Source organism: Drosophila montana, unplaced genomic scaffold (genome assembly GCF_035044405.1).
Source record: "Drosophila montana isolate Dmon_TW-CO22-7 unplaced genomic scaffold, ASM3504440v1 contig_3833_1, whole genome shotgun sequence".
Taxonomy (NCBI): domain Eukaryota; kingdom Metazoa; phylum Arthropoda; class Insecta; order Diptera; family Drosophilidae; genus Drosophila; species Drosophila montana.
The window spans coordinates 1390600-1412377 of record NW_026998704.1 but is presented as its reverse complement, the minus strand read 5'-3'; the positions used below and the strand labels follow the sequence as shown (position 1 = coordinate 1412377).

At 37.8% G+C, this 21778-nt stretch overlaps 2 long non-coding RNA genes across 3 annotated transcripts in view; one reads left to right on the top strand and one right to left on the bottom strand.

The window, feature by feature from the left end:
* Window positions 1–19275, bottom strand: part of LOC135437699 (uncharacterized) — a 120504-nt gene extending 101229 nt beyond the window's left edge. Inside the window, exon 1 of the long non-coding RNA XR_010437733.1 lies at window positions 16384–19275. This is a non-coding gene — a long non-coding RNA (uncharacterized LOC135437699). The remainder of the gene's footprint in view (window positions 1–16383) is intronic.
* Window positions 19276–20025: 750 nt separating this feature from the next.
* On the top strand, window positions 20026–21243 carry LOC135437894 (uncharacterized). 2 transcript variants are annotated; one of them, XR_010437769.1, is made up of 3 exons: window positions 20026–20084; window positions 20914–21061; window positions 21125–21243. It is a non-coding gene; the product is annotated as an uncharacterized LOC135437894 (long non-coding RNA). The 2 variants fall into 2 exon arrangements; XR_010437768.1 differs by having other exon boundaries at window positions 20032–20096.
* The last annotated feature ends 535 nt before the right edge of the window (window positions 21244–21778 follow it).

Below are 21778 nucleotides of genomic sequence, written 5' to 3'. Positions count from 1 at the left end.
TAAGCAGTCGTTTGCACCCGACTGCAATGTACTTGTTTGTTGTGATTCTAAAAGTTATACCGGAAATTGTATAACAATACTTATTAATTTTCCTTTCTCTTTCTTTTATATCTAGCTATTATGATTGTTTTCTCTGACATTATAGTATATTCACATTAAATTCATTATGATCTGATGGTACTTATGTTAAACTTATTGTCACGCGCAAGTACCAGAATATAAAGAACCTAAAGGAAAGCTCGTTTATTTTGTATGGCTGTTGTGTCAATATGTTGTAGAGCAAATATGGGAGCCCCTCCCTCTTCATCAACGGTCTCAGCTCGAGTTCAGCAGACTTCGAGCCAGGTCCAGAAAACAGCTGAACATTTAGTGTTGCGAACATAAAAAGAAACACTAAACCTACAATTTGCTTTCTTTATTGAAACAGTTGGCATCTGGTTGTATTTCTTCAATGCCAATGGCTTTTTATGACTTGTTGCCCTGCAGTTATTTGTTTAAAAGATGAATGCGCTTAAACCTTTCTTTTAAGTTGCATCGAGTCGTAGGAAATGTTTTGTACATAACACAAGCTAATATTAAATACTGGTAACAATATTTAAACATAAAGTCCTATAAAGATGAATCCCTTTAAATTGTTGAGCATTTCTGACTCAATATTAAACTTAAGCCAGGCCATATAATATATTTTCTTACATTAATGCTGAAAGGGAATTTGAGATTCGCTTTGCATTTGATTTGTCGTGCTTTTGTGTTGTTTTGGACTCACAGGTGAATTAAATTCAGTTAAGTTGTACAGCTGTTTCAAAGGTGTTTGGTTAATTTTTTGGTGCCTACTCTTAAAACTAGGCGAAACCCTCTCAGTGAGCTGGCGGAATCAGCAAGAACTATAAATGTTTCAGGGCTTTCCCATTAACATTCCCCGATAAACGAACAAATGAACTACAGGTAGCAACAGGTAGCAGCTGCTGCTCTTGCAGCACGCACAAAGCAGTGCTAAGAGATGAATGTACAGATACCTATGTTATGTACATATCTGGCAAAACAGAGTTTTATTTATATGCCCGGCCGCACTTATTAGTCTGTTAGTCTGTCCGCACTTAAATAAATCCTTCAGCAGGCTCGTCAAAAACTGTTTACCCTGAAGAGCCTAAGTGGATTTGACAACTGTCAACTGCTCGCAGTCGCAGTTTCAGTCGAAGTCGCAGTCGCAGTCGCTGTCACTGCTTCTTACATGCTAATCACGTTCGGGTTCACTTGCCGCAATAATTCCCTGGATAGGGACTCTCAGCAGGCACTTGACTGTGGCTCCTACTACTATATATACTATGTATACACACACACATGCCATGTACGAGCTGTTGTTGGTTGAGGTATCATTGTTGTTGTGCCCCTCATTAAAACTCAATACATATTAAATTTATTTGCAGTGAAGCGTTTGAAGCCTTTGATATGACTGACTAAGGCTGAACAGGATATGCGTTTGATTTATAGCCATAGACTGAAGCAGCAGCTACCTGTACTTAAATCTGAATCTGAATCCTAAAGACAGCTTTGATATTCTCCATATGCTAAGACAATTGAGTTTTGTTTTTTAAGCGAATAACAATCATGATTTAAATAATGCTATTGCGATCTCTGAGTTAGTAATAATAAAGTGATTATAGTAATAACTGAAGTAAATTAATGATGTGTATTTAAGTAATAACTTTGCGAAGTGTGCCAATTACGTTTCCAAATAATTATACCCCGAACACATTGAAAATAGGAAAGAAGTGTATAATGGTTATGTGCAATTGTATACAACAGTTCGCTTGTGATCGTCGATGGCTTTTCCCCTTTTGAAGCAATCGATAAAAATCGATTTCGAAATTTTCTTATTTTAACAAATCTCATGGGTTTTAAGAGACAGAGTCACCAAGTTTGACATTTGATGTCTAGAATTGTATATACAAGTATCAAGTATCTTTCATTTTATAGCCTTGTAATATTAGTTTTACAAAAGCCTATAGAGTGTCGGCTCTAACCGTAATCGTATCATATTTTAGTATGTGACTTCACCTGACGCACCCTTTTCTGGTGTTTTATGGATCCCATAGCTTGTCCCACTCTTAAATGCATGCATATACATCCATATGTATGTATGGAAATTGTAGATAGAACAACAGGTGGATACGATAGTTGAAAATTTATGAAACTTTTTAATTAAGCCGCGACTAGAAGGCGGCTAATGAATTGACTGAAAGCGCATTGGCCATAAATTTTAATTATGCTCAGTCAGTGATTATAAGAAGAAGAAGAAGAAGAAGAAGAAGGTGAAGATACACCAATGGATCCCCGTCTCCGACTCCAACTCCCATCGCGATCGCCCAACGCCATCGCCTAAGTGTGTCACAGTCAGCGGCCAAATTAAATATTCAAAATTAATCGAAACCCAGGCGAGGCGATCCCAACGCGCATTGGCTCATCGCACCCTAGCATTTGTATTATGTTGTATTTTTATAAGCTGCGCTTAAAATAGAAACGAAGAAACACACAAAATCATAAATTAAATAACCCATGAATTCTACTTGGCAGCCTCGCCGATGGTATCGATAGTGTATATTGACTGGCGTCGTCGTCTCGATCGCTGTCAGGATATGCCAATGACCCCGCTCCTAGAGGAGGCCAACAACCACCGCAACAGCGCACAAGAAACCAATCTGGCAGCCAAGCAGCCCGACATCCTTGCCCATCCACATATATTTCTACTTATGCTTTATGCTCTTTTCTGGGCTTACCCAAACCGAAACGCTTCATTGGGCAGGCCGCGATATGAATAGGATAAGATGGGATGGTTAGGTCTGGCATAGTATGGCAAGTGAGTTGGCATATGCATGCAAGAGTGCAAGGTGTCAAATAACCAGCTAAGCGCACGACTCTCTCTCTCACTCCCTCTCTCTCTCTCTCTCTTGCGTATACAGACATTTAGAGTTTGAGTATGTTTGTACTAATGTTCCTTGTTGTAAGTATCTTGAGTGCAAAACAGTTATCACAGCTATGAGAACCTACTCGGTGTGAGATTTGTTGTCTGGCTTTAGTTGTCTATTAAACTTAACAAAACGTAAAGCTAATATTCAAAGACGAGATTCTACTGCTTTAGTGAACTGCTAATCGACTTCTTATATCCAGGATAGCTTTTCCCAAAAGACATTTTGCTGAAAGTTGCAAAAAAGTGTTATTTGAATTAGGATCTATTTATTTTCTACCATTGACTGCCAGTATTTGAGTATCTCAGTCGACATTGTTTTTCCAAACTTTGAGTCCATATTTTCTGAAATTGCTTGCTCTTTAAAGTTGAGCAAAATCACAGAATTTAAGAACTAATATCCCACTATTTCATGCTTCTTCGCCTAATACATTCTTTTACATGGAAGACCATATCATATATATCAGAAAGTGAAGTAATAATACCAATAATATAAATCTCTTTTCATTCCTGATATTTCACCATATCATACCATTGTTATTAAACTATTATTAAACTATATGCTGTGTATATAAAACATTTCTAGATCTACAGATATGCATGTATATAATATTTCTATATATAAATTAATAATAATATTAATAATAATAATAATAATAATAATAATAATAATAATAATAATAATAATATATATTTTTATATCGATATGTGCCTGGTCACAATTTGGTCGCACTTACTTCAGATTTTCTTTTAAAAGCATTATCGTTTTTATTATAAAGCGTAAATCAAACAATTTGTCCTAAATAAGTCACGTCTGCATATTTGAGTTCAGGCTCGGCTTCGGTTTCGGCGGCTCTCCATTGTTTTGCCTTTTTGGCTCTCGATTTGCCATTTGCCATCTTTTATTTATGAACTTGGGACGATTCTCGGACTGAGTTCGAATCCTTTTTTGGTCATGTGGCGCGTTCATTTCTTGTTTATGCTCTTCTGTGTTTTTATTTATTTTTTTTCATTCTCTACCTCTCCGTTATCGGGCGTGTTGTATCTTTTGTTGTGGCTTTTAACCAATTGGCCGGCACTTGGCGGGCCGACTTTTAGCAGGCCATAAATCTGCCCTGGCCCAAAAGCCTAGCCCATGCGCCCGACTGCTGGCTTGATTTAGTAGCGCTTCGGAGCTGCAACTGCCAAAACTGACAGTTGTAGCACTTCAACAATTTGATGTCTTAAACAGCCACAAACAAATCAAAATCTACACTTGCAGATTTTTTACTCCAGACCTGACTTCCGGATCATTCAGCCTTCCTCGTTTTGCTTGCTAACGAGTTCAACAGGGGCGTTATTTAAGTATTAGTTGATGGATTGGCTATTTCTTAACTCGCAAACTCTTGTGCTTGGCTCAGTTCTTAAGATCCTTCTTGACTCGACTGGCATGCGCAAAACTTGTGCAGAACGCTCATAAATTGTTCACACCTTATGATTATTGTAAACTTCCCTTAAGTGGTTTATTATTTTGGAGTGAGTACTTGCAGCATTTTAAGACCCCGAACCCGAAGAATCATTAAGCATTTAAAAAATACTTCATTATACCCTGAAGTCATTGCAAATGGGTTACAAAGGGTATAATAGATTTGTGCGACTGTATGTAACAGACAGAATGAAGCATCTCCCATTCCAAACATTATATATATTTTTGATGGAGACAATGAATTTCAAATGTAGTCTCTCTTAAGTCGTATATACAGATACCCTTCACCCTTTTTAGACGAATAGCCCTTGGTGTTGGTATGAGCACAACTTTGGATGCAATCGTAAGGCCCTCAATACTGCAAATCGTTCTACAAGAATGTTTTTGTCTCATTGCAGGCCAAAGGGAGGAGCCTTGTTTTAAGTGAATGCATGTATGAAGGTGTTTTGTGTACGCGTGTATAAAGGAAGTCCAAGTGCTTGTAATGAGAGCTCGGCGCTGAGTTCGGGGTATCTCCTAGCCGGGAACTCCCGGCTGAGGCACTCTTACTATTCTTTATCACGCTTAGTAGTCACATGTATGAAAGTTCTCTCTAACCACTTGGACCTGTTGCAAGGTTCGTCTGCGTGCAGCATAAAAAATTTCATGAATAAAATTCATTCGCTCATTCGCCGCGTACTTTGATAATCTCACAATGCCGGTTCCGATGGCAATGGACGAATGCAGCGCCGGGTTTATCGTCGTTGCGGTTGGAGGCTTTTGGGCATTTATCACCAGCAATTGCTCTAGCTGCATGTTGTGCGTGTTTTTAATGGATTTCTGCCTAATGTTTGGGCGCAGCTGTGCTGGTCCCACAAGGCTTCAATTGATTTTGAATTATGTGCTTGGATTCAGCGCCACGCTCGGATGCCTAATCACACTTGTGACTTAAGAAAAATATATGGAATGCTATCAAGAAACTGGATCGCTGCTCGTTGGGGAATTGTGCTCAGCCATTCAGTCGCCAAATATTTGCCAATCAAAAAGAGAGAGAGAGAGGGAAAGACTTCTTTAAAATGTGAATTTCTAATTCATCGGAACCATAACTCAGTAACGCCAACATATCTATATATCCCATCTGGCAGTTTTATATAATATTACAAATATTTCCGATAAATAAAACCAATGTGTAATTAGGAATTGTTGGAAATTGAAAGTCATATTACTTTCAGTGAACAACAGTATTAATTTTTATAGGTATTTGTCTGGAAAATATATATAAAGGCTGGAAACCGGTTCTGACCCAAGGCGGCTCGAATCCGGAATTAAAATATTTTTTTGATATGAACCAAGTTCTTAAACAGCTGACAAAATTGTTTGCAACAAGAGACTCATTTATATTATTTTAAATTATTACTCATTTTTTCATTCAACAAAATTAATTTTGGGACCTTTTCTGTTTATGATCATAATTGGAGGCTTTCTAGATAAAAGACTAAAATATATTTGCAATTTCTATCCATTTTGTAAAAAGTGCGAAACACTTGAAATATGTTATCAGCAAAATCAAAAAATGTTTTCATAGCAAAGCACAGCAAAGTTCCAGCCAAAAGTTCCAAAGTTCAAACTCAGCATTGATGTCTCGACTCAAGGATGCAATCCTTTGATTAAATTTGATTAATTAAGCTTCTTTAGTCATACAGGGGACTGAAGTAATCAACACTCCAGACGATACAACGATCGATTACTTTTATATCCTTATGCGTTGGCGCCACAGCCTGAAGAGGATTCGCCCTGCTGACCATCCCACTAGATAGATTATCCATTTTATTATTTTACAATATATTTATTTATCTATAATATAATCGTAAAATTAAGGTAGGTTTCCTTTTAAAGCAAAAATATATAAGCAACAAATAATATAAATAAATTTCTTTAAGTAAGAGTCAAGTAACTTGCCAGTTGGATAACTGAAAACAAAAGTATTTTGTTCAATATTTATTTACTCAAGATGATCCCTGTTTTGATCTGTTATTAGACAGCTGTATATATATATATATATATATATAGCTTGCTAGCACTTACTAATTTTTGTACCTTGTGGCCCAGTGTAATTTTGCCCGTTGGTTAAGTTTCTTGGCTACTCTATCAAAATGCAGAATACGTCGCAATGCATCCAGTCAAAAATCTACAAGTACTTAATTAAAAACTATGACCAGGCTCTGGATGCAGCATCCACATACTCATACACAGACACAGACACATATGTGTAGATACATGTATGCATACTCTTGGCTGCTGCTCAAAGATGAAGATGATTCTGCGGGCCAGTCAAAAATGCGGCAGCTGTCGGCATGGAGCATACACTTGTCACTGATCCACCGGTTGCAGCCGCCGCCGGTGCCTGCCACATATCGCAGTTTTAGCTCCAGTTTGAATTCCAGTTTCAGCTCGAGCTCCCAGTTAAAGTCGTAGCCCTCATTCACGATTCATTATCTGTATGTATGTCCGTCTTTGGCAGAGCAAGCATTGAAACCCTTTATTTGTTCGCTGCTTTTAAGCAAATTACAGCTTTTGCCCGTTGATGTCGAGCAGGTTAATTTGGCCGGCCGCATTGCTGGGGCTACCTGCAACTCTGGGGCTGCCCTTTGACGTTGGGCTCTGGGCTCTGGGCTCGCGTCGTCGTGGCATGCAACGTGAGTGAAAGCCGACGGCGTAGTGAATGCGTTTCTGGCTGCTCTTGTCATAAGTCCGGGAAACCTGAATATTCATATTTTGCATACGAATGCGAAGCGCGTTAGCATTCTATTCTACATTTCTACTGCAAAGCCTCACAGACTTCAATAGCTTGGAAATATAGAGTTAGGATTGCCTATTGATTCATCACTACGTTATACTATATGCAGCTCTTTTCACAGGTTTTCACAGTCTTTCCTTTTCTATCTGAAAATTAAGTTCTGTGAAACTGTCGCTGCTTTACGGTTGGGATTAAAATCTCTATCTTGTTTTTAGGTTCGTAGTTCAATTAGATCAATTTATTGGTTGGGGCCCAAATTGTTGTATATTTGAATTCCGGGTTCGAACCAGCTTAGTTTGGCAGCCTTGATAGATATAGAGACACAGTTATCACAGTTTCAAGCAAACGGTTCAAATTCACTTTTACACCACTTAAGTCAACCACTGTTAAGAATTTAGTTTGTCTGCTTCCGTGGTTTGGGTTGTGTGCTGATCGCCAATCAGTCAGTCAGTCTATCAGTCAGTCAATCAGTCAATCAGTCAGGTCAAACAGCTTTATTAAACTATATAGATATATAGATAAAATGCTTAACAAATTCAAATGTAAGTTGAAATCGAGAATTTTTTAATTAAACGCACGCTTTCAATAAATATAGATCGCTGTGTGGAATAAGACTGCAGTAACTGCTTTCAATCTTTAAGACAGCAACCAGACAAAGTCCAACAGGTTGGCAAATGCTGCAGCCAAGTCAATTGGCCTCGTCGTTATACTCCTCTCTCGAGGGGTACAAGCGATCGTTTGACTCTGACTCCGCCGACGTACGGTTAAACGCTTCACCTGTTCGCGCAAGGCGTGTGCTTGTCTTGCCATAACTCTGCCACTGCCAGTCATGGAGCTTGTGCCCCTTCCGTTGCTCTGCGCCGCCTTGGCTTCGCTTGCCAGCTTGACTTTTGCAAGCCAGAGAGGCGTTAGTTATTAAAACAACAACAAGAACAACAACAACAGCAGCCATGAGCACGGAGTCGAGATCTCAAGTCTGGGACTGGGGGTCTGCATTAGTAAACGCGTGTGCTTCCTTGCCTGGTTGGCTGCCGGTTGAAAACTCGTTTCGATTATGAAAATTCCAAGCATTAATAACTCTGTTGTTGCTCCATTGCGCTGCTCAAGACGGCAACAGGCGGCAAACTTGCTACAAAAATTTTGTGCTATAAATAAAGCAAAACAAAAATGAAATATATATATGTATACATATATATATAAATATCTATAAGCCACAAATTCAAAAATCGTATCTTAACAGCCAAATGCATAAAATAGCCAACAGTAGCTGGCAAGATGGCTAAAATAAAACTCTGTCTTTATTTTTTTCGTTCACTGTTTTATACCCTTGTAGAGGGTATTTTAATTTTGTCACGAAATGTGAAGATGACCCCATAAATTATATATATTCTTGACCAGTATCAACAGCCGAGTCGCTCTAGGAGTCTGCCGGTTATATAAATATATCGATATTAGATTGTATAATATAGCTAACTTAGGAGCGATCGGTCAAAAAATATGTTCTTAAACAACTTTTTGCTATTAAAATTGTTTTATCCAAATTCTGAGTTTATTGGTTACACTATGCTCCTTACATGTAATCTTATCTGATAAAATCTTATCAATATCGGATATAATGTATGCACAAGTTATTTTTTCAAGATATCTTGCATGTATCAGGGGTCTGCGGAAGGGTATTCAATATTCGGCGTGCCGAGGATAAGAGTTCTTTCTTGTTTCATATGCACTTGTAAGTATTTTATGTCGTTTGTCAGCTACGGGTTAGACTTGCTAATAATTACAACAACTACAGCAAGTTTTCATGCAACACGCAACACTCTGCAACAAAAGAAAGACTTCATATTGCTGACACTTATACTAATAGCAATTATTTCACTACAGAAAAAATAATTAATGTCTTTTCTTAATAATTTATTGATTTCACTTATTTATTACTGGCTTAAATCAGAAAATAATATTTTATATAAATGCTGTAAGTTAAGTTCACCCCGATCGGCTACAAACTTATTTCACATAAATAATAAATGAAAACGTATTTCGCTGATTTTATAAAAAAAACCACCCTCAGATTGGAAATTAGCAAAAACTATTATAAATTATTTTGTATCTCTTCCGTTCGGGTGCTATTTAAGAAAACTTGTTTTAGACATATTTAATACTTTCATTGATTCCAACCGTAAATCCACTTCCCTGGTTAGCTCAGGTTTCAATGGGCACCAGTTGCCTCCGATCGGTTTCAAACTCACTTTCATAGCTATAAAAAAATTTCTGTTAATACGCTTTATAATTATATAATACGGAAAATCCATTTCGAAGAGTGGAAATGAGGCTTGTGGAAAAGTAAAATGTAATATTTGATAATTTCTTAAACACATCGGTCCAGAAACCAACTTTTTGTTGGACAGTGTTGTATTAACCTGTTACCACCTGCTAGTTGTTAGCTGTAGCTGTTGTTGTTTTCATTCCTTTGCTTCTTCTTCTTCTTCTGCCACTTTTGAGTTAAGGTTCATTGCAATTTCTATGCAAATTTATCTAATTTTTTACGTGTTAAATTTATACGTATATATATGTATGTGATTTTTCTACAGCGCGATAGTTAATCGTGTATATAATTTGTATTTATGTGTGTGTGCGTGTGTGTGGTTGTGTGTACAAGTGTAGCTGTTGGGGTTGGCAGTTCGTTTATAAAAGTAATTCATACATATTCATAATGATAGTGACTAGATCTCTTGCCAGCTAATTGCTTACTGAGATGGTCGATCAGGTGCATAGCTGATGGCGTAGCAGCCAGCCTTTGTCAGCCGACGGCGTCGTTCGTGACTTGCCTTAAAACTTTGAATATATCTCGAAGTGTTAAGACTATATGGCTTTTCCCACTGAGGAACTGACAAGTCAGTATAACCTATATCTTCTACAGGTTTACAGATGTGGTGAAAAATATTGAATGAAGTCGACTGACGAGCTCTTCTAAATATCAAATTAAACAAATTTTCCTGACGCCTACGGTTAAGAGTTGGCACAATCTTAAATTAAATGAAGTCCCTTAGAGGTAACTCAAAAAAATCGTCGAGCTCGGAAAGTTAAAAGGGTAGACACTTGAAATTTGAAATATATCTAATTTTTTCGTTATCTTATCCCATTTTGATGATATTGATAAATACATAAATGGGATATGGTTTTAACAGCCTATCTCGAAGAATTTAAGATCTAGATACACAACATTTGGCATTTAGGTTCTTGTACAGTATATAAAGCATACACATATTTCTTTTTTCGGATAACTCCTTATGTTTTATTTTCAATCTTGCCCTTTGGTATATACCCGGAGTTGGGCACCATATTTGGGAACTGAAAATGATATACTCAATCTGACATTTACAATAGTGTGTGACTCGATGAAGAAGAAGTACAACCTCTGCGCTTGTGTATGTGTTTGTGTGTGTTTTTCTGTATATGCACATGCATAGAAGGAGTTGGTTTAGCAGGTTCAGAGTATATCCTAGTCGGTCATTCCCGACTAGACCACTCTTACGTATTTCTTTTTGCGTTTGCTAAATTTGTTCAGCATCATTTACGCTAGTTTTTGTATTAGTTCAACCCAACGAATTTCACCTAATATACAAACAAAAAATGGAAACAAAAGGAAAACAAAACATGAACGCTTTTAATTACAAGCATAACCCAGCGTATTAGCCACACACGCGTGGCCCAGCCGGGTGCTAGCATCGTGGCCCCAATGCATGTATAATAAGCATACAAAGATATCCATAATGCATATAGAGACTCATGTTAATATATACATATGCTAAGTGGACAACAAATGTGAATTACAAGACAAACAAAGTCTTATGGTAGCTCTTCGTAATGGGAAAATCATGTAAAGCATGAAAAATAAAATGTAGAAAATTTGGAATCAATAAATTTGAATATAAATGAATATAATAAAGATCTTCCAGAGATGAACAAAATCGAATTTAGGTTTTACAATATCTACGAACTGTGCTCAACAGCTAACTCATGAGTAAACATATTGAAAAGTTCGCATTCCAGAGCTAAGGTCTCAGTAGCCACCGGAACAATGCTAATTTGATGATCAGCGAGGCGATGCATCACCAAAAGACAACGCTAAAGAGCAGGCGTGCCCAAGAGCAGGGCAGTTAAATGTGAATACAACGAGCACAACGGGCACGGGCTCTAACTCCAGAGCATGTACACATCCCCAATTCCAGCAAACGGGAGCAACAGGGGCGGCGGGAATGCCTACCTTCAAATTGGACGTTCAATTATCTGCGGCTAAGAGAAGATTTAGTTGCGCTAGGCAACGTTTTGGATAGCCAATTGTCTGCCATGGCGCAGCAGTTTCTGCATTTTGTATACCCTAGCAGAGGGTACAATCATTTCGTTACAAAATGTGTAACGCATAGATCCCTCCCAACGCATATAGAATGTATGTTAAAAATCGGTATAAACAGCCGATATAGTCATGTCCATCTGTCTTTTTTGATAAGATCTAGTCCTTCCATTTAAAAAAAAGCAGGAAACTATGCATAACTCTTTCTTTTTCTTGTTATCAGCCAGATCGGACGACTTAAGAATTAGATCTTGCATAAAAACCATTTCGTTTTCCAAGATATTATGTCCAGACTTAACATTTATGAGCTTGACTATGCTTCTTACATATTCCAATCCTGTTCAGAATGTACTACTATATTAATCGTAGGAAATTGAATAAATTGCTTTTTGCTTTCAAGCCACATGTCTGCAAGGGTATTTAATCTTCGGCGTGCCGAGAATAGGCGTCATTTCTTGTTTGTTGTTCCTGCTGCCGTCAGTGGTAGGTGGCACGAGTCATGTGGTCGGATCCGCTTGCCACGTTGATAAATGGACGCTAATGTGCCGGCTGCTCCTGCACTTTGTTCGCTACAATTTGACCCATTTCAGACGAGTTACGATCAGTTCAGCTAAACAAGCAGGAAATAAGTTGATTGGCTTTGGTTAAAAGCCAAGATATAGCAATTATTCACAGAAACTCAACTCATATAATATATATATATGATCAAATATATATATATATTATTTATTTATACCAGCCGATCAATTAGGTTAAATATAGTTATAAGGTTTGTCCAAATGTATAACAGATTCCATAAAAAAGCCATTAAGTTCCTCTATATGTATTGTTGGAAATGTTAGAATAATATGATATTGCCGACCCTATCTTTGTTAGATTTATAAAAAATATTTTAATTTATTGGTTAAACTTTGGTTATTATTAAGATTAATATTCAGACACTAGTTTGTGATGCAAATCCAGATCCTAGTTGTTGATTGGGAGATTTAGGCACCTCATCTACCGACTACTGCATTCTTAAACCTAATCTTAAATTGATTCTAAAAGTGATGGATTAGTTAACTGCAAAAAATATATACTAACTTGGGCTTATATTTGTTTCTGTTGCCAGGAAAACGTTCAATTTGAATTATAAACAACCGCAGCTTTTTTGCCCTGATTTAAACATATATCCTGATATTTAAATAACAGTTGAAAATTAGTTTGAAAGCTAAAAGCTTTGATCAAGTAAAGTGAATTGCAAGTTTTGAAAGAATTCATGTTTGGCTATTATTTGCCTGATCAGGAGAAGTTACATTTATAAAGTAGTCATGCCCGTCAGAGATACCTTCTTCGGCTTGTTGACAGCACACTTTTTTAGCCCATTTTATGGGTAGAGGGTATTAATAAAAGAGACGAAGCGAAAAATGAGCTGGCAGAAAAGATCATTAATGCACAGTTAAGAGCCTCCGGCTACAGGTCTCTCAGGTTTCGCCAGCATGTATCTGTGTATCTGTGTGTGAATAGTTTATCTATGTGTGTGTATAATTTGTGCTAAGTAAGTTTGTTATAGGCTGCATATCTTTTACGAGTTTGGAGAGCCCAAGAACATCACTGGAGGCTGGTGGAAGGGCTCCCTGGTCAGTTAACTTAAATTTGAACCTGTTCTTTTGGTTACAGTTGTCGCTGGGGTGGACGCTCTTCGCGATCGTGCTCGGTATTATTAACGATCATTATGAAGTTTTAAGTTAAGTGGTCAATTAACATTTGCATGACTGAAATCGGAATTGGAAATTAGTGTTTAACTAATTTATGCATACAGAAAAAGAAACTCCTAGCTGCCGGAGAGAACCAGCTTAACGGCTCTGAGTCGACTTTGATGCCAAATTCTACAAAGCCCTGCTGATACCTTTACCGTGCGGGTTCATTAGACTTCGAAGACACAGGCTGCATTTTTAATTGAAATTTTCAGCTGGTTTCTTTTCTGTTTTCCCCCAAATTGTCGTGCTCAGTTCAGCTCCAATCAATGGGTCGGAATAATATATTGGCTTTTAATTGATTAGGGACCTTCCCTCTATTCAGCTGCAGCTAAGGATCTTCTGTTGCCTGCACTTTATGACATCGAAATGTGCGTCTAATGCCCAAGACATTTTTCTGAAGCAGTAGTGGAATGTAACCACAATGTGATATATTTAATAATCATAAGTTTCTCTGTGCATATCAGTGTAGAACTTTGTATTGCATAGTAAGGGGTCAATGTGGGTAAAAGGCATTCATGTAGAGTCTAACTAGTACTCGCACTTAAGGCGCCAGCTACAATCGCGTCCGAGTCTAATATAACTTTATCAATGGCTAATGTCGCGATTAGATACTTACCGTATGGTGCTCTAGCAGTTCACTTGGAGGCCATGATTAGATACACTTTACTGTATGTGATTAGATACCCTCCGCAATGGCCAAACGGTGACCAACACATTTTTAATACACTGCCGTTACTTTTGTCGGAATGTACATTTATTTAAAAGCCTCTGTGATAAGGTGTGATCATGGTACGGTAAAAGGCCACGTATGAATGTCATTCCTAACAAATTTTTATAGGTTTATACTAAAATCTAATGTAGGTCTTAGAAAACTATATATTCCTAAATAACTTTCGAAATTCAAATGAATTGCTGGACCCATTTCGATCAAGTGCTATTGACTCAGATAGACCCATTCGACGATGATATGTAATTAATTTTCGCTATTAAATATGGGTTGGCTAACCTAAGGTTTGGCTAGGACCCTCCGGTTTTTGGCTTTGTGGGCTGATACTGCTCTGGTTGCCAGGCAAGTCATCATTATCTTTGACGCGTGGATATCAAGTGCTCTGGTCACATTTTTGATTAACAGTACCCAATCGATACAATCGCATCGAACAGTAGAGTAAAGTTCCTACCCTCGAGAGCGAGCACTCTGCGTACGTACATATATTCTGGTGAAGTGTTTCCCTATCGGCATGGTTTTCTATTTGCCCGAGTTAAGTTCTTGATTGTCATCGGGCAACTCATGCTCGCCTGGGTTGTGAAATAGCTGAGTTATGGATCCTATTCTTAACTATAGATTGGCGTGTGTGTGTGTTATATAATACAGACGTGGTTAAGGGTATCGCCAATCTCCTTGGTTAGCATTAAAAATTGTGAATTGTGTTGTGTAATTATATTATAATTTTAATTTTCTTTATAATTATTATTAATATTATTATAATTACAATTTGTATTTATAAGTTGTTCTGCAACGACCTTCGGATAGGGTAATGAGACATCCATAAAGCAGCCGGGGATTCGAGGCCGAATACTTCTCTCAATGACTGGTTGCTTGCTGAGTTATTAGTATATTAGAAGTATACAATTTGTTATTTTATCTTTATGGAGAACATCTGTGTAAGATTGCATTCAAAAATACAAATTAGTCAGCTTCAGGTTTTCTTGTTCTGACTAATTTAGTGCATTATTTTGTTAGACCTAAGATCCAGAACAGCCTTAGGTTAAGCTTGTTTTAATTGTGTCTAATGTGCCAGTTTATTGGAAATACTAAAAGTTCTTTTTCAAACTGGTCTTTAGTCGCAGTATTAAAGTTAATGTAACCTCCACTTGGATACGGTTCAGCATTATCGAATTACAATTGCGGTTCAAAGTTTAGCCCATTTCATATGTAGTCAGGGCTGGGCTCAATTGATTTCAACTTTAGGGCTAGGGCTTAGCATTCACTTTGGATTAAGAGTTACCTACACTCGGCCCGTTTGGACGCCTGACTTTTGGCGATTTAGTTGAAGAGAAATAAGAGTGTGCCTTCTTCATTAGTATCGCTGGCAGGTTCATTAACAGGTGTTATATTCGTTCCGGTTACGTTATCGTTCTGGCTGGGAATCGTCTCGACGGGGCGACCGAAACTAACGCCCATTGCAATGCCGTATTTTACGTGTTTTTCGGTTACCTTGATTAGATTTCCCCCGCCCTATTGACAAATGGGAAGCACTGTGCCAAGAACTTTAAAAGTTGAGAGCGTTGTAAACCGTTTACAGCCCATACTTCAGGGTGTTAGTATTATCTAAGTTGTACTATATAGACGTACACATGTACGTATAGGCATTCTCAACAGTTGGTTGTCTGTACAGTTGTATTCCATGTCGTGTACTATTGACAATTGCCTTGGTTGTTTAGCTTTTTAACGAGTGGCTTTTACCTTGTCGTTCCCGTTGCCCCCAATGCGTCCAATCTTATCTTGGGATGAGCTGACCAAGTTATAGATGAGTACTGCCAGTTGTTTGTTAGCTCATCTCAGCCAGCTAGTTGATTAGCTGTGCACACATAACTAAGTGTCGAATTCATTGTAAGATCTCGTATTCAGTTTGGGATACAAAGTAAGCAGAAGAAAATCTGTTCCCTGTTCGTTTCTACAGCTAAATTGGTCGATGTCCCATAACTAAAATGAAATTGGTTTATTATTATTTTTCTTTCTTTTTGTATATACAAAATATTATAAGGAAAGTCGAATCTGCTGTGCTGGTTTTCATATGTGTGTGGGCTAGGCGTCATCAAGTTTATTGGCTGGCATATTTTGTCACTAAATATTGTACAAAAATTAAGAAATCCGTCGTTAGTCTGTGACAAAACAATAAAATGAAATGCTGAGCCAAGAAACAGGAACTCAGATCGGGGGTAAAACAAAAAAAGAAGCGGAACCATAAAATATATATTTTTATGGGCTCTACACTTAACTTGGTCGCAGTCCCTGTCGCTGGCTATCTCTTTGTGTTCCCTATACATAATGTATACCTGCTCACGTACAGACACACACACACACACACACACATACACACACACGCACAGGCAGTAGTAGCCCGGTGTCATCGAAGATCTCTCAACTGATGTCATCCAAAAAAACGCGCCTCTGCTGCTGCAAAGAATATATATACATATGTGTATTCTGGTATATACAACATTTTGACCAATTTTCTGTTGTTCGTCCATGGCATCCGCAGTCGCAGGCAGGAAGATCTGCCAGTTTGGCGGGCCCTCTTGCCCTGCCCTGCCCTGCCCTGCCCTGCCCGGCCCTGCCCGGCGCTGCCCTGCCTGTCGCCCTTCGGCAGTCGCAGGCTTGGCAAGTTTTCCTACACGCACAATTGAAAAACTTGTTTTACGATTTACGTTTTCGGCTATGGTTTTTCGCAAATTAAATTGCATTCAAAAAAAAAAAAAAACTTCTTTTTTTTTGGTGGTTTTATGATGTATAAGGACACGGACGACATCTTTACCTGACAGTATTAGAATTATTTAAATCAAGAATCTAATGCTGCCCGGTAAGATGTGAACAGATGTCCTTGCAAATAAGTAATTGCAAGCAAACAGATTATATTATAACTTATATTTTGTTTCGCGTAGCACACGGTATTCTTATGTATAATTATGATTTAGCCGAAGGTAGATATTCTTCAGCTTGGAAACAGAAACCATTCCCAAAGTTCGTTCATCTGTGAGCTTTGATTTTGAACCATTTCCAATTCAGTTCGAATCTATTCAATTGCATAGTGACACATTTCCTTATGCATGCAGATACCCCAGCACTGAGCTGCTGGCTTTTTACGGGTGTGTTTCCGACGCCAACGGCGAGTTTAACTTTGTACCGCAGCGCGTGATGGCGACGAGAGAGAAATATGGCAAAAAGCAACGCCTACCAGCGTGTGTAACAATAGTGCACAGTATGTACGAGTGTACGAGTGTATGAATGTATCTACATATGTACATATCAACGATGGTGCTATTATTGTTATTATTATTGTTGATGTATTTATAATTAAATCGATGTTGGCGCCAGTCGCTGCGCGCACAACAGTAACGCGATTTCTGTTGTTACGCCAAGCACACACACACACACACACATACAGACACGGATTCAATTATATTTATATAAAATATAGGCAAGTATATGACGATTGGTATTTTGATGAATAACCGATAATTGAATCTTTACACTTTATTCGTTTTATAGTTTTTTGACACCGGAAATACGCACATACATACAAATGTATGAACGCGTGTGCACACTGGCACACTCAATGTATGAGCAACAGTTGCACTGGTGGTGACCGTCGCGATCGAGCGCCAAATAAGAATTGAGAAACACGAAAAAAATTGAGAAACAGGCGGGCGGAAATTCAAAATTTTTTTTGAATTCAACTAACAGCAACGTTTACATAGTATGTTATTGTTAACACAGAAATGTTAGGCAAGCAACCGGCTGCAAGACAACATCGAACCAAGCGCGCAACATTAAACCAATTTACCAAGTTCGCAATGTGTTTGAGAGCAACATATCCAAATGAGTTACTTTTAAGTTGAGCACATAAATAATTGATAAACGGTAAAACTTCTTTAATTTTTTTGGATATAAACTAAAAGTGAAGTTTGCGTATTACGTTAATGCTAACTCACAATGGCACTGTTACACTCTCACAAGCTACAAGCAACACAACATCGAACCAAGCGCAACATCAAACCATTTTAACATTCTGCTATTTGTTCAAACGTGCTTGACAACAATAATGTAAGCTGGCTGGTGTTAATTTTGATGATGATAATTGTTAGCTCTATAAATTTTAAAATGCATAATAAATTTTATATACACATATATTGATGCAAACATACATATTTTGTCTGTGCATGACATTGATTCCTCAGATTAAAACTGAGTAGAGAGCTGCGTACAGGGCATACAAATTGGGTCAGGAGACTCCTCTTTCTTCAGATCATGATCGCCAAAGAATTTACCCCAATTGAGTATTTTTTTAAGATATGTACATTCATAATATATACCAAATGCTTACAACTTCTTTAGATACATGTGTATCTAAATAATTTTGGCGGGCTTTTGATGACCTTGACGAATGATTGAGAAAGTAGTTGATAGACTTGTTTCGAGAATGAAGCTTTAACTAGCCTTGCTCAGTAGTTGTTTTATGAGGAGGTACACCAAGAAAAACGGCGTTACTAACTACAATTAAGGATTACCTGCTTACTGGACTTATCGCTGGGTTCATAATTAAAAATGTTTTGCTTAATTATAAAACCATGATTTGATGATTATTTCCATCAATGTGCTGGAAGCTCGTCTGTATGCCCTCTATTTGCCATTTGCCTTGTGGAAGTAGTAACACTTTATTAATGTTTTGCGTAGCATTCGTGTTAATTATAATTTGATAAATTTGCTTAATTGCATTTCGATTTTCATCACACTTATCCCTGACCCTCTGATATATGCATACGTTGCCTGGCGCTATACCTGCAACTGAGCACGTGTCAAGTGTCAGAGTCTGACGTCCATCACAGTTGTTCAGCAATTTTGTATATTTTTTTTATACATATTTATAATTTGCGTTATTTTGTTGGAAATGTGTGAAACACGCTTTGCCGTAGTGTCAAGGTGTTAAAATCCTGAACACACACCACACACACGCACACCACAATCACAACAGCAATCACAAATTGCGAATTCATTAAAAGTTGGTTCGATTTGTAGCAGTTCTTTTTTTTTAATCACTTTTCGATTGATTCAATTAACCGATTTTTTGAGACCTGCGGCACGACGCACTTGTCTGTTTTAGTTTTCTTTATTGTTTGAATGCATCTTCTAGATGATTTGCTTCTGCTTTCTCTAATTGCTGTGGTTTATTTATTCATGTCCTAGTGGCATATTTGAGGGCTTTGAGGATCCGAAGATTTACCCTACGGCTTGGTATCTCATGCTGCTGCAAGCCCTTGTATCTGTAGCACGTGCGGTGCATGGATTCCGCAAAAGACTTTAATAGTTGTTAAATCATTTTTTTTTTGCTGCTCTCGTGGCTTTCGAGATTTACCCACCCGGGTGGCAACATAGAGTTAGAGACTTTTTTTTTTTTATTATTTTTAAATGCCTCGAGAGACGAGCGAGCAGACGTCCAACAGGGCACGCGGCACACGATCAACTGTAACGGTAAAAATGGAAACAAGTTTGATATAAAGTACAAAAGTTAAGTTCCAAATACAACAGTTCGACGTCGACGAGCGTGTCTGTTGAGTTAACATTAACATGTTGCATGCCGAAAGTTGTGAGCAAACACTGTTAAGCCGCCAGCATATTAATTAACATAGCTCTCTTTTGGCTCTATATCTATGATAGTCGAGAACGAGAGAGAACTGTTCCTTCTCCCTCGCTCTTGCTTTGCCTCTCGTTACACGCTGTGCGTTTTATTTGTTGTCGCATTTCTATTAGCTTGACATTTGTTTTTTGTTGATGTTGTTGCCCGATACTACAGCCATCTCGTTCTGTCCCACATTACGCTGCCGGCTTGCTACGTGCTGTAGTCGTCCCTCTCACAGCGCACATGTTGCGACCGCATGGTTTCTGTTTTACGTTCGATCGTTTATAGTTCGAAGCGCGCTAGCTTACAATGTGCCGTGCCAGTTGGCATACGTAGCAACTGGTTGCATTCACATAAGTTTGTCATACGGACAGCCATGTGCGTGCGCACGTATGTATGCATGTAATACTTAACATCAAAATCTATTACAAAATAAAATACAACTTTTTCGAAAAGGGGAAAAAGAGGGAAAACTCCATATATAACAATTTTGGTTTGGTCGGCATGTATTGTAATTCACCGCGTCGCGCCTCTCGCCTGTCAACATTTCGATATTTTCACTCAATTAATAAGAGTAGCCATGTACCCTACACATTTAGGTTGGATTTGGAGAGCCATGGTATAAACTTCAGATTTCAGTAGGTAATACAGTTAAGCCTCACTAGAGACTATTTAAAAACCCTAATTGATATGGTCTTGGACAGCTTGAGGAATGAACTGTGGTACATACATAATACATGTAGACACATGTGTGTTAGAAAAAGGAAGATGCAGACACACATATATAAATATATACAATGTGTATATTTGTGGAAATATGAGCATGCATTATTATTTGTCTGAGTATGTATGTATGTGCATGTACACCAGGATTGCCAAATATATTATCCTATCTCTTATTTTTTGTTAGAACAAACAAATCCAAAGACTTGTTTCCACACGAGGTAGGGTCTCACACTGTCATCGTCAACCGAAACTCACATATTGTTGGGTTTGGGAAGCTTTTTTTCATTTTTTTTTTTTAATTTTTTGATGTTTTTGTTGTTCCTCTTGCTGCTGCCGCCTGCCTGCGTTTCATGAGCAGCAGATCATTGTCAGGCCCGGTTCTCAATTTTTGGTATAACACATACACGCTGTGCCGACTACATGCACACAGTAAACGAATCTCCTGTAGTTTTTTAATTTTCAATTTTTCGCTTGCCTCTTTTTCGGGTTGAAGGACCACGGCCCCTTCTCAACAACAGTCCGCTGCCCGCTCTTGCCGGACCTGCCCTCTGCCCATGGAGATTGCGCGCATTCACCCTGCGGCGGCTAATTAAAAACGCGCCAAGACCGAGGGTTGGGTTGGGTGAGGAGCACCGAAATGTGTAAGAAATATCTTTGCCTGATCCTAAGGAGCATCAATTTTTAGTTAGTTTCTTCTTTTGTAGTTGAGCTTGTGCTTGAGTTAACTGTGATATAAAATATTGCCTTCGCTTTTACATTTCTTGCGTTCAAACAATTTACAAATTAATATGATATGTGAGCTTCTTTTAAATAAATATCTGATGACAACTTAAACTATATAAACACAAATGTTCTTAGTTTTGTAAGGCGACCAATTTGGTACACAAAATAATATTATATATATAAATGAAGTTTAATGTTGGATTTGGCGACCTTTCTATTTTCACATATTTTTAATAAGTGGAAATCGCCCCTGATCTTTTACTGATCTTTTTTTTTTTATCAACAAGCATTTTTAAAGCATTGAAAACATTTTACATATAAATAAAAGATCTGCATTATTAAAGTGTACAGTTTGGTAGGGTATGTGATTTCGGGTAAAATATAAGTTAAAAATTTATTAATTTTTTATTTATTTCTCTTTATTAATGTCTACAACGAGTTTTCCAAAGAGAGTTTACGCAAGAGTTTTTACAAATGTTTAAATGTTTAAAAAATTGAAAAAAATTCTAGACGCCATACATCGAAATTAATTTTTCCTGGAATCAATAATGTGTAACGGACTTGGCTTTCCATTGGTCCAATCGAATTGATTCCTCCTAACCGCATAAAATTTTTAAAAAATATACTAAACTGGT